Consider the following 12,111-nt stretch of genomic DNA (forward strand, 5'->3'; position numbering starts at 1 on the left):
TTTTATTAGATATATATATATATATATACACATATATATATACATATATATGTGTATATATACATATATATGTATATGTAACATATATATATATGTAACATATATAAAACATATAAACACCTCTCTCAGAAAATTAATCCAAATGATTAGACTTACAGTACTAAGTAGCCACTAATCAAAGTAGTAAATCTACATGAAGTCAAACTTCATTAAAGACACAAATTACAACTTCAAAACAGTAGAATTCTTGCAGTACATTTATAGCATTGAATATTGTTATTCAAACTTAAACGTCTGCCTTGATTGCATTGTTTATGTCTTAAATGAAAAAGACACTCTAGAAAACATCAAAATAGTTGCTATTATAATTCAAAATGAAATTATTCCTGGAGGAATCTTAATGGAGCTAGTAGATCTATCTTGATTTTGGGGGTCCTTATAAGAATTTACTTTTCATTTTAAAATACTAAGACTTGTGAAAATGTTAAATTTATTTTCTGCATATAACCAACTACTAAATTGCCATGAAAATTACAAATATTTCCCAGTGTATCTGAAACAAATTTAAATTTTTTGAAATTCAAGTCATTAGCAATAGCTTCCCTTCCCATTCAATAGAATAGTGTGTGTGACAAAAGATGAAGTATGATATTTTAGCTTTAGAGACTGGAAAAATACTAGTTGTCTTTTTGATGAGCTGCATCAAGAATATATATATATATATATATATATATATTTTTTTTTTACCACATTCAAAGTTCCAGTTAAGATGGCAGAGTAGGAAATGTTCTGCTTGACTCGTCTCATGAACACATCATAATTACAACTAAACTACAGAAGAGGAACCATTGAGTATCACCTAAGGATTAGCTGAACAGAAATCCTACAACTAAAGATATACAGAAAAAGCCAAATGAAGACTGGAAGGAGGAGCAGAGTCGCAGAACGAGATGGTCCCACAGCAACGTATAGCAGTTAAAAATCAAAAGGCGTATCTTGGCTGTAAATGTCCGTCCTGAGAAGCAAGGGGTTCCAGACTCACATCAGGCTCTCTAGTTCAGGGTTCCAGTATTGAGGAGAGAAGTCCCCACAATTTCTAGCTGTGAAAACCAATGGAGACTGTGGCTGAGCTAGATGGAGAGTGGCTGGACTCCAAGGCATTCCCTTTAAAGGCCCTGCATGCAAACACACTTGTTGACAGACTCACTTGCTCTGAACTCCAGCTCTTGGGAAGCAGCTCAAAAGGTGCCATGGACATATGGGAAAGAAATTATTTGTCTGGCTTCAGGGCAAAAGCTAGAGAAACAACTTTCTCTCAGATGTGCTGAAAGAAGACATTATTCCTTTGTTGAGCCCTCCCTTCACCTAGCATGCACACGCATATCTGAGTGAAAGAAGTTTGGAAGTCTCTGGCTAACATCATTTGCCCCACCCTGGTGATAACTGGAGATCTCACCTGACCTAACTTGTGGGCCAACTCAAGCTACTTCCAGTGGCTTTTCCATACAATTAGCCTGGCTTGGCTCATGCTGTAAACTTTTTTAAGATCTCTCAAGGTTCACAAACCCCAAGGAAGCAACATCTGGCCTCGTCATGCCCCATAACATTTGCTAAACAGCCCCAAGCCCAGCACTAGCAGTTGCTGGCCTCAGTTCACAGCTTAGCCTCTCTCAGACACTTCCAAACAAGGCACAAGTGGCAACCTTCAGCAGATCACATTATAGCTTATTCCAATTGGCCTCAGGAGGGCATAGGCAGCAGATGACCTTGGCCTGCACCAGATCTCCTCTGAAAAAGCTTAAAAACCAACAGACCTGGTGTCCAGCGCCAGACCACACCAAAGCACCACTCAACCACCTCCATAAACAACACACACAAAGGGCAGATTGGGCAAGCACCAGAGCCTCACTAAAGCAAATCCTGCTCCATGGAGTCAGTCTCTACACAACTCCTTAAATGTAGTAATGACCAGTCCTCAAAAACAGTCAGCCTAATGGACAACCCCCTCCCATTGACATGAAAATAACAAGCAAGACTCAGCTACAATGGCAAGGCACACACAACCCCAAAAAAGGACACACCTGAAGCACCTGGCTCAGGTGACCAGAGAGACTGTGCCACTGTGCCCCATAGGACTGCATAAAGTCACTCTACTAAAACAAGGAGACATAACAGCTGTAAATAATACATAGAAACAAACACAGGGAGGCAGCCAAAAGGAGAAAACAAAGAAACCTGTTTGAATGAAAGAACAAAATAAAATCCCAGAAAAAAACTAAACAAAGGAAACATGAGCAGTCCACTAGAAGCAGAATTAAAAATACCAGTTATAAGGATATTCTATGATCTTAGTGAGACCTGTGACAAAGAGAAAGGAAACATAAAAATGAAGATGAAAAGCATAAAAAAAGTTAGAAATGAAAAATAAAATAATTGAAATGAAGAATACATTAGAGGGAATCAATAGTAGATTAGATGAAGTAGAGGATCAAATCAGAGATTTGGAAGATCAGGTAGCAGAAAACACCTATTTAAAACAGCAAAAACAAACAAACAAACAAAAAATCCAAGAAAATGAGGAAAGTTTAGGAGGCCTATAGGATAACATCAAGCATACCAACATTTGTATCATAGGGCTATGAGAAGAAGAGAGATGGCAAGAAACTGAAAACCTACTTGAAGAAATAATGATGGAATATTTTCTTAACCTGGCAAAGGAAATACATAAATAAGCTCAAGGAGAGCAGAGAGTCCCAAACAAACTGAACTAAATGTTCACATCAAGGAATCTTATAATTAAAATGTCAAAGTTTAAAGACAAAGACAATTTTAAAAGCAGCAAGGGAAAAACAATTAGTTACCTACAAGGGACCTCCTATAGGACTGTCAGATGGTTTCTCAACAGAAATTTTGCAAGCCAGAAGAGATTGGCACAAAATAATCAAAATGATAAAAAGCAAAAATCTACAACAAGGATTATTCTACCCAGCAAAGCTATCTTTTAAAATCAAAGGAGAGATAAAGAGCTTCCCAGGCAGGAAAAAGCTAAAGGATTTTATCATTATCAAACCTGTATTACAAAAAACAAACAAACAAACAAAAAACAAACAAGAAAAAACAAAAAACAAACTTGAAAGGACTTCTTTAAGAAGAAGAAAAAACGTATGAATAATAAAATGGTAAAAACTACATATGTATCACAATTACTTTATCTGTAAATGGATTAAATGTTCCAATCAAAAAACATAGGGGGCTAAACAAATAAGAAAACAAGACCCTTACATACACTGCCTACAAGAGACTGACTTTAGATTGAAAGGCACACAGAGACTGAAAGCAAAGAGAAAAAAAAGATATATCATGAAAATGGAAATTAAAAAAAAAAATTGGGGTAGCAATACCTATACCAGACAAAATAGACTTTAAAACAAATATTATAACATGAGATAAAGAAGGATCCAGCAATCATTAGTTGGCTGTATCTATGAGTCTGTTTTGCTTCTGTTTGTTCATTTATTTTGTTCTTTAGATTCCACATACAAGTGAAATCACATGGTATTTGCCTTTGACATTTCACTCAACTTAAAACCTTCTAGGTCCATTGATGTCATTGCAAGTGGTAAGATTTTATTTTTTATGGTTGAGTAATATTACATTGTGTATATATCATTTCTTTATCCAATTTTCCATTAATGGGCATGTAGTTTGCTTCTAAATCTTGGCTAATATAAATAGTGCTGAAGTGAACACAAGATTGCATATATCTTTTCAAATTAGTGTTTTGAATTTTTTTTGGATAAATACCCAGAAGTAAAATTTCTGGCTTGTAAGGTAGTTGTATCTTAATTTTTTAAGGAAATTCCAAACTGTTTTCCAAAGTGGCTGTACCAATTTGCAATCCCACCAACACTGCATGAGGGTTTCCACTTATTCACATCCTCACCAACACGTGTTGTTTCTTTAATTTATTACTGATAGCCATTCTGACAGATGTGAGGTGGTACCTCATTGTAGTTTTAATTTGCATTTCTCTAATGATTAGTGATGTTAATGTTGAGCATCTTTTCATATGTCTGTTGGCTGTCTGTATGTACTCTTTTGTGAAATATCTATTCAGATCCTCTGCTCATTTTTGAATTTGATTGGGTTTTTGAGGTTTTTTCGGTGTTGAGTTGTATGAGTTTTTCAAAAAAATTAGATATTAATTTCTTATCAGATGCATCATAGGCAAATCTTCTCTCTGATTTATTAAGTTTTTTTTTTTTTGGTTGATGGTTACCTTTGTTGTGCCAAAATATTTTAGTTTGATGTAGTCTCATTTGTTTCTTTTTTCTTTTGTTTCCCTTGCTCGAGGAGATATATATGAAAAGAAATTTCTGTTAGCAATGTTGGAGAGTTTTCAGCCTATGTTTTCTAAGAGTTTTATGGTTTCTGGACTGAGTCTTTAATCCATTTTGAGTTTATTCTTATTTATAATGTAACAGAGTGGTCCAATTTTATTTATTTATTTATTTATTTGCATGTATCTGTCTGGTTTTCCCATTTATTGAAGAGACTGTCTTTACCCCATTTTATATTCTTGTCTTCTTTGTCATAGATTAAATGACCATATTAATATAGATTTATTTCTGGATTCTTTATTCTGTTCCATTGACCCATGTGTCTGTTTTTATGCCACTTTTGACTACTGTAGCCTTGCAGTATAGTTCGATGTCAGGTAGTGTGATACCTCCAACATTTTCCCTCAAGTTTTCCATGGCTAATTAGGTCTTTCATGGTTTCATATAAGTTTTTGGATTATTTGTTCTAGTTCTCTAAAAATTTCCATTGATATTTTGATAAGGATTTTATTAAATCTATAGACATCTCTGGGTAGTATCAACATTTTAACGATGTTAATTTTTCCTATCCATGAATATGGTATATGCTTCCATTTATTGGTATCTTCAATTTCTTTCTTCAATGACATAATTTTTTGAGGTCTTTTACCTCCTTGATTAAATTTATTTCTAGGTATCTTATTATTTTTGATATCATTGTAAATGAGATTGTTTTCTCAATTTCTCTTTCTGGTAGTTCATTATTGGTGTATAAAATCACAACCAACTTCTGAATATTAATTTTATATCCTGCTACTTTACTGAATTTATTTATCAATTCTAACAATTTCTTGGTGGGATCTTTCAGGTTCTCTCTATATAGTATCATGTTATCTGCAAAGAATGACTGTTTTACTTCTTCCTTTCTATTTTAAATGCCTTTTATTTTTCTTGTCTGATTGCTGTAGCTAGTACTTCCAATACTATGTTGAACAGAAATGGTGAAATGGACATTCTTGTTGTGTTTCTGATCTTAAGAAAAATGCTTTTAACTTTTCCCATTGAATATGGTGTTACCTGTGATTTTATCATATATGGCCTTTATTGTGTTGAGTTATGTTCCCTCTATTCCCACTTTCCCGAGAGTTTTTACCATAAATAGATGCTGGATTTTGTCAAATGTTTTTTCTGCATTTATTGATATTATCATATGATTTTTATCTTTCAATTTGCTAATGTGGTGTATCATTAATCAATTTGCAGATATTAAACCAACTTTCCATCCCAGAAATAAAACACACTTGATTATGATGTATGATCTTTTTAATGTATTTCTGAATTCAGTTTTGTAATATTTTGTTGATAATTTTTATGTCTATGTTAATTAGGAGTATTGGCCTATATTTTTTTTGTAATGTTTTTGTCTGATTTTTGAACCAGGATGATGGTGGCCTCATAAAATGAGCTTGGGAGCCCATACTCCTCTTGAATTTTTTGGAATAGTGTGAGAAGAATAGGTGTTAATTCTTCTTTAAATATGTGTAAAATTCACCTGTAAAGCAATCTGTTCCAGGACTTTTGTTAGTTGAGAATATTTGGATTAAAAATTTAATTCTGTTGGTAGTAATCAGTCTGTTCAGATTTTCTGTTTCTCCTTGACTCAGTTTTGGAAGATTGTATGTTTTAGAACTTTATCCATTTCTTCTAAATTATCCATTTTGTTGGCATGTAATTTCTCTTAGTATGTTTTTAAATAATTTTTTTGTGTGTTTCTGTGAAGTCAGTTGTCCCATCTCCTCTTTCATTTCTGATTTTATTTATTTGGGTCCTCATTCTTTTTTTCTTGATTAGTTTAGTTAAAGGTTTATCCATTTTGTGTTTTCATAGAACCAGCTCTTACTTTTATTGCTCTTTTGTATTTTTTTAGACTCTATTTTGTTTATTTCTGCCCCGATCTTTATTATTCTCTTCCTTCTACTCACTTTGAGCTTTGTTTGCTCTTTTTTTCTGATTCTTTTAAGTGTGAGGTTGGATAGCTTATTTGAGATTTTTCTTGTTTTTTGAGGTAGACCTATATTGCTATGAATTTCCCTCATGACTGCTTTCATTATGTTCCATAGATTTTGGGTTATTATGTTTTTATTTGTCTCAAGGATTCTTTTGATTTCTTCCTTGATCTCATTCCTAACCCATTCACTGCTTAGTAGCATGTTATTTAGCCCCCATGCATTTGCATCTTTTCAGTTGTTTTTCTTGTCATTGATTTCTTATTTCATACCATAGTGATCAGAGAAGACACTTGATACATCAGTCTTCTTAAATTTACCGAGACTTGTTTTGTGGCATAACAGGTGGTTTGTCTTAGATAATGTTTCATGTGCAGTTGAAAAGAATATATATTCTGCTGTTTTGGAATAAAATGCTCTAAAAATATCAATTAAATCTGTATGATCTTATGTGTCATTTAAGTCTGCTGTTTCCTTGTTGATTTTCTGTCTGGAAGATCTGTTCATTGGTGTCAGTGGGGTGTTAAATTTCCCTGGTATGACTGTATTACTGTCCACCTTTTCCTTTATGTCAGTCAATATTTGTTTTACATATTTAGGTGCTTCTATGTTGGGTTCATAAGTGTTTACTAGAATTATGACCTCTTGTTTTATTGATCCCTTTATCAATATGTAATGTCCTTCAGAGAAGGACATTACATATTGATAATTCTTATTATGGCCTTTGTTTGAAAGTATATGTTTTCTGATACAAGTATTGTTATCCTGGCTTTTTCTTCATTTCCATTGGCATAAAATATATTTTTCCATCCCTTTACTTTCGGTTTGTGTGTATCTTTCAATTTGAAGTGGGTCACTTGTAGACAACACATGTATGGGTCTTGTTTTCTTATCCATTTGGCTACCCTATGTTTTTCAATTGGAGCACTTAATCCATTTATATCTAAAGTGACTATAGATAGTTATATAGTTGCCATTTTATTATTCCTATTTAACCGCATTCTTTTTCTTTAAGAGGTCCCTTTAGCATTTCTGGTAATACTGGCTTGGTGGTGATGAACTTTTTTAGCTTTTCTTGTCTGAGAAGCTCTTTACCTCACCTTCAATTTTAAATGATAGTCTTGCTGGTTAGAGTAATCTGGGATTGTAAGTCCTTACTTCTCATTACTTTGACTATTTCATGCCTGTCTATTCTGGCCTGGGAAGTTTCTGTTGAGAAATCAGCTGACAAGTGTTATGAGAGCTCCTTTGTGAGTAACTAGCTGCCTTTCTCTTGTTGCTCTTAAGATTCTCTCTCTGTCTATAATCTTTGCCATTTTTATCATACTGTGTCTTTGTGTTGGCCTCTTTAGGTTCATCTTTTGGGGACTCTCTGTGCTTCCTGCGCTTGTATATCTAATTCCTTTGCCAGGTTAGGGAAGTTTTCTATCATTATTTCTTCAAATAGGATTTCACTCTCTTAGGCTCTCTCTTTTCCTTCTAGTACCCCTATGATGTGAATGATGTTATGCTTGATGTTCTCTCTGAGATTTCTTAAACTTTCCTTATTTTTTTAATTCTTTTTTTTTTTTGCTGATTTGATTTGTTCTTTTTTGCTACCTTGTCTTCCAAATTGCTGATTTGATTCTCTGCTTCATATAATCTACTGTTAATCTTTTCTAGTGTATTCTTCATTTCTTATTAATTATTTATATGTTTTATATGTCCTTTTTTAAGCTTACTATTCTTTGTTGGAGCTCTCACTGAGATCATCATTCTTCTCCTAAGTTCACTGAACATTCTTATAACCAATGTTTTACACTCTGTATCTGGTAGGTTGCTTGCCTCCATTTCATTTAGCTCTTTTTCTGGAGTTTTCTTCTCCGTGTGTGTGTTTTATTTTTCATTTGGGACATGTTTCTTTGTCTTCTTTTCTCATTTTGGTTGCCTCTCTGTGTTCATTTCTATATATTAGGTAGATTTGTTACATCTCCCAGCCTTGGCCAGATGGCCTTCTGTAATAGGTGCCCCGTGTGGCCCAGAGGTGCAGAATCCCTGATCACTTGTGTTTGAGTGTCCCTTAGGTGGGTTGTGTGTGCTTTCCTGTTGTATTTATGCCTTGGTTGCTGTTGGCATGTCAATAGGTAAGATTGTCTCTCAGGCTGACTGCCTGTGGGAATTGCCCATACCCACAGGGTATGACCTACTTTGTGGGTTTTATCCCATGGAAGTGGTATTCACCAAAGCTGGCTTCTGTGCCTGTTGAGACTATACTTTGTGGGTGCTGCTTGTGGCATTAATCAGGTGTGCTCTATTGTGGTATGACACCAGCCTCATGCATATTTTTTCTGGGGCTCCTTGGGAAGGGCTCCCATGAAGGCTGAAGTCGGTTGCTGCCTGTGACTGGCCTGGGGATGCCTGATAGAAGCTACAAAGCTATCTGTTATTGGTCGCTGCCTGTGCTGAACCTGGAGGCACATGGAAGAGACCATGCTGTGAACCAAAGCTGGTTATTCCCAGTACCAGGTGTGAGGCAGCTTAACAAAAGTTCTAGGGCACCCCACATTCTGAGGATGCCTATCAGCCCCCTATAAGACTCAGTAGCTGAATGAACCTTGGGTGGTACTTGAGTTGAGTAAGGAGTGGTCCCAGGAATTCACCAAGGTGGGACAAGTGGTGTTCGCCAGGTTACTGCAGATTCAGATTTGGTGCTGGTGCTGAGCCTGTCACCATTCACAATACTTTCAGATTACACCAAAGCCAGCTGCTGCTCACTTTAGGCCTGCAGACCCCTAAGATTTGTTCAAGAAATACTGCGGCTTGAGCCAGGGCTGTTGCTTACCACTGAAAATTTCTCCAGAGGTACGTGAGCAGAGGCCAGTTGATTGCTGCTGAAAGAGACTTCTGTTGAGAGCATGAGCTGGGGCTGGTTTCCCATCTATGAAATTTCACTGGAAATTCTAAAGGTAAGTGGGGCAGAGTCCCAGGGAATCACTAGGATGGAGTGAGCAGAGTTCACCAAGCCAATGTAGATTCAAATTTGGTCATGTCAGAGGAGGCTTCAACACAAAGATAATGGCAGCTGTCCTTTCAGCCCTCACCCTGAAGCCACACAGTTCAATTTTTCCCTGTATAGTACCTCCCAAGCTGCTGTCCCTCCACTGGCACCCAGGATGAGTGCCTGGGAGTGAGTGTGTCTGTGAATCAGCCCTTTAAAGGGATGTTTGGGTTTTCAGCATCCTTTCATCCTATCAGGATGATCGGAATTCCATTGATTTTTATAGCCAGATTTTGTGAGTCTACTCTTTTTGGCACTGAAACACAGAGCTAGGGAGCCTTGGTATGGCGCTGAGACCCCTCACTCCTTTGGGAGACTTCTGCATCAAGATATCTCTCCTGATGCTCAACTACTGCACATGGATGCTGGATCAACCTGTTTTGCTTCTTCATCCCTCTTACCAGTCTCAGTGTGACCTCTTCTTTATATGCTTAGTTATAGGACTTCTGTTCATCTAGTCTTCAGATGGTTCTCCTGGTTGATTGTTCTATAATTTAGTTGTATATTTAATGTAGTCATGGGAGGAGGCAAGCACAGCATTTACTTAATCTACCATCTTGGCCCTGGATCCAAAAACTGAAAACAAATTTTAAAAATACTTTTTACCATGTTCAAAGTGTAAAGCATAATTTTAATCTCTAGCCAAGAGGGAGTAACAGAGATCTGATTTACCTTCTTTCCATATTTAACAGAAAGCCAGGGAAAATATATATTAAATAACAGTTTTTAAGACATTTAACATCAAACAATAAAGAAGAATGGTCCCCAATTGATGGAAAACAGGCAAATGGAGCTACAGTATTGCCCCAGGTTGCAGGCTTCAAAGAGTTTCTAATCCACAGTACAGGGAGAGGACAACCTGGCGAGTTTGGTAGACAACCTAAGTTCAAAAGATGAAAATACAAAGACCATGGCAGTTTGAGTTTGCAGGATATAGTACAGGAGAGAGCTGCACAGGGAGAGAGGACCTCAGAGATCTAAAGAAGATCCATCCTAAAGTGTTCAGCAGAGTGCTAGTACTAATCAATATATGGATGTGATGAGGCCCAGAGCAGGTTGCCTCAAAACATGCCATTTGGCATATTGGTTATTTTAAATCAAAGTTATTTGGGAAACAGCTGATACAAGAGGGACATTCTGAACCCCTGAAAGCAGAAATAAATCTACTATGTGAAAGGTAGCCTTCCTGCACCAGGAGGAAGAGAGATATCCTTATCATCAGAGAAAAGGAATTCAGGACTGAGAAGTCTGCACAAACAAACTCTCTTTAGTTTTTTGTTTTTTTTTTTTTCCCCACTAATTAGTACCCGAGCTTAAGTTTCTTTGCCTTGTTAGTTCATAAAATTATTGTGGTTTTTTTGTGTTTTTTGTTTTTTTTTGTTTTTTTCTAAAATGTATATAAACAGACTGCTGTGATCACTTCTTAGGTCCCAATGTATAGGACCACCATACATATGGAATTAAATTTGATTTTCTCCTGTTTATGTCAATTTAGTTCTTAGACCAGCCAGAAGAATCTAGAAAGGTGGATGAAAAATATTCCTTCCCCAACACATGTGTGGAGACTCAGGAGAAAAACTGCATAAAAAAAAAAAAAAAAAAAGAGGGAACACTATCTAACACTCTCACAGGGCCTGGAATAGTGCCTGTTCTCATCTTCCAGACTGGCACAACTTAAAGTTAACGGGTAGAATATTCAGAAGGATATTGCCTCAGTAATGGAGAATAATTGATCTTAAACTAACCATGGCTCTAGTCATGCCTAACAAATCTTAAAAACCAGACAAGAATTAATCAAATAATTTCCAATTAATTTAACTATATCCCAAAATATAGCTCAAAAATTATGTAGAAAAACAAAAATATTCAGTATACAGCATTGAGATGCACTACTTAGATGTCCTTCAAGAGAAACTACCATGAAGTACCTAGTTAACTGACAGAGCCTCCATGTGTTTTCTTGTGAAGTATAAAGCTCACATACTTTCTAGTTCTCCTAGACAATAGTAGAACACACGGTAGGAGTACTAGTGCAGACTCATTCCTAGCCAACAAAGGATTCTTCTAGCATGAAACTATGGTTCAAGTACTCCCAGTTTGCCTTGCCAAGGCTTTCACAAAACAGTGCTGCAGTGAGTATCTTGCTGCCCAAGCTCTCTCTTGTTTCACAGGTGTCAGACTTGCACTGAATTTTGAAGGCTCTTCCTGTCTCCTCTGGCTGTCTCTACCTTTATACTTCATAGTTTTTCTGCAATGAATCTCTTGTTTTTCTAACTATACATTGGCATTAGATTTTTTGTGGGACCCAAACTGATACAATTTAGGAACTTCTTAAGTGGAAATATTCTTAAACTAAGGAAACAATATGGTATTCCATGCAAACTAAGGAAACAATATGGTATTCCATGCAAAATAAAAGAGGTAGCGAGTTTACAAAGTTAGACACTTATGCTTATCACTGTTATTACCATTAAATGATGTTCATAATAATAGCAGTAATGTATGTTAATATTTTTTATGCACTCACTATCTTTCATGTACTAGTCTTGGTGCTTTTCATACATTATCTCTTTTAACTGTCCATAATCATCTTATGAGGCACAGACTATTAATTTTCTCTTTTTATAAAGGATGAAACAGGCTTAGAGAAATTAAACAATTTGCTCATGTCCATATAGGTAGTAGGTGGTTAAACTAGATTACAAACCCAGGCACCCTTCCACTAGGACCCACACTTTTCATTATTGCA

The sequence above is a fragment of the Pteropus alecto genome, unplaced genomic scaffold, assembly GCF_000325575.1.
Source record: "Pteropus alecto unplaced genomic scaffold, ASM32557v1 scaffold182, whole genome shotgun sequence".
In the NCBI taxonomy this organism is placed as follows: Eukaryota; Metazoa; Chordata; class Mammalia; order Chiroptera; family Pteropodidae; genus Pteropus; species Pteropus alecto.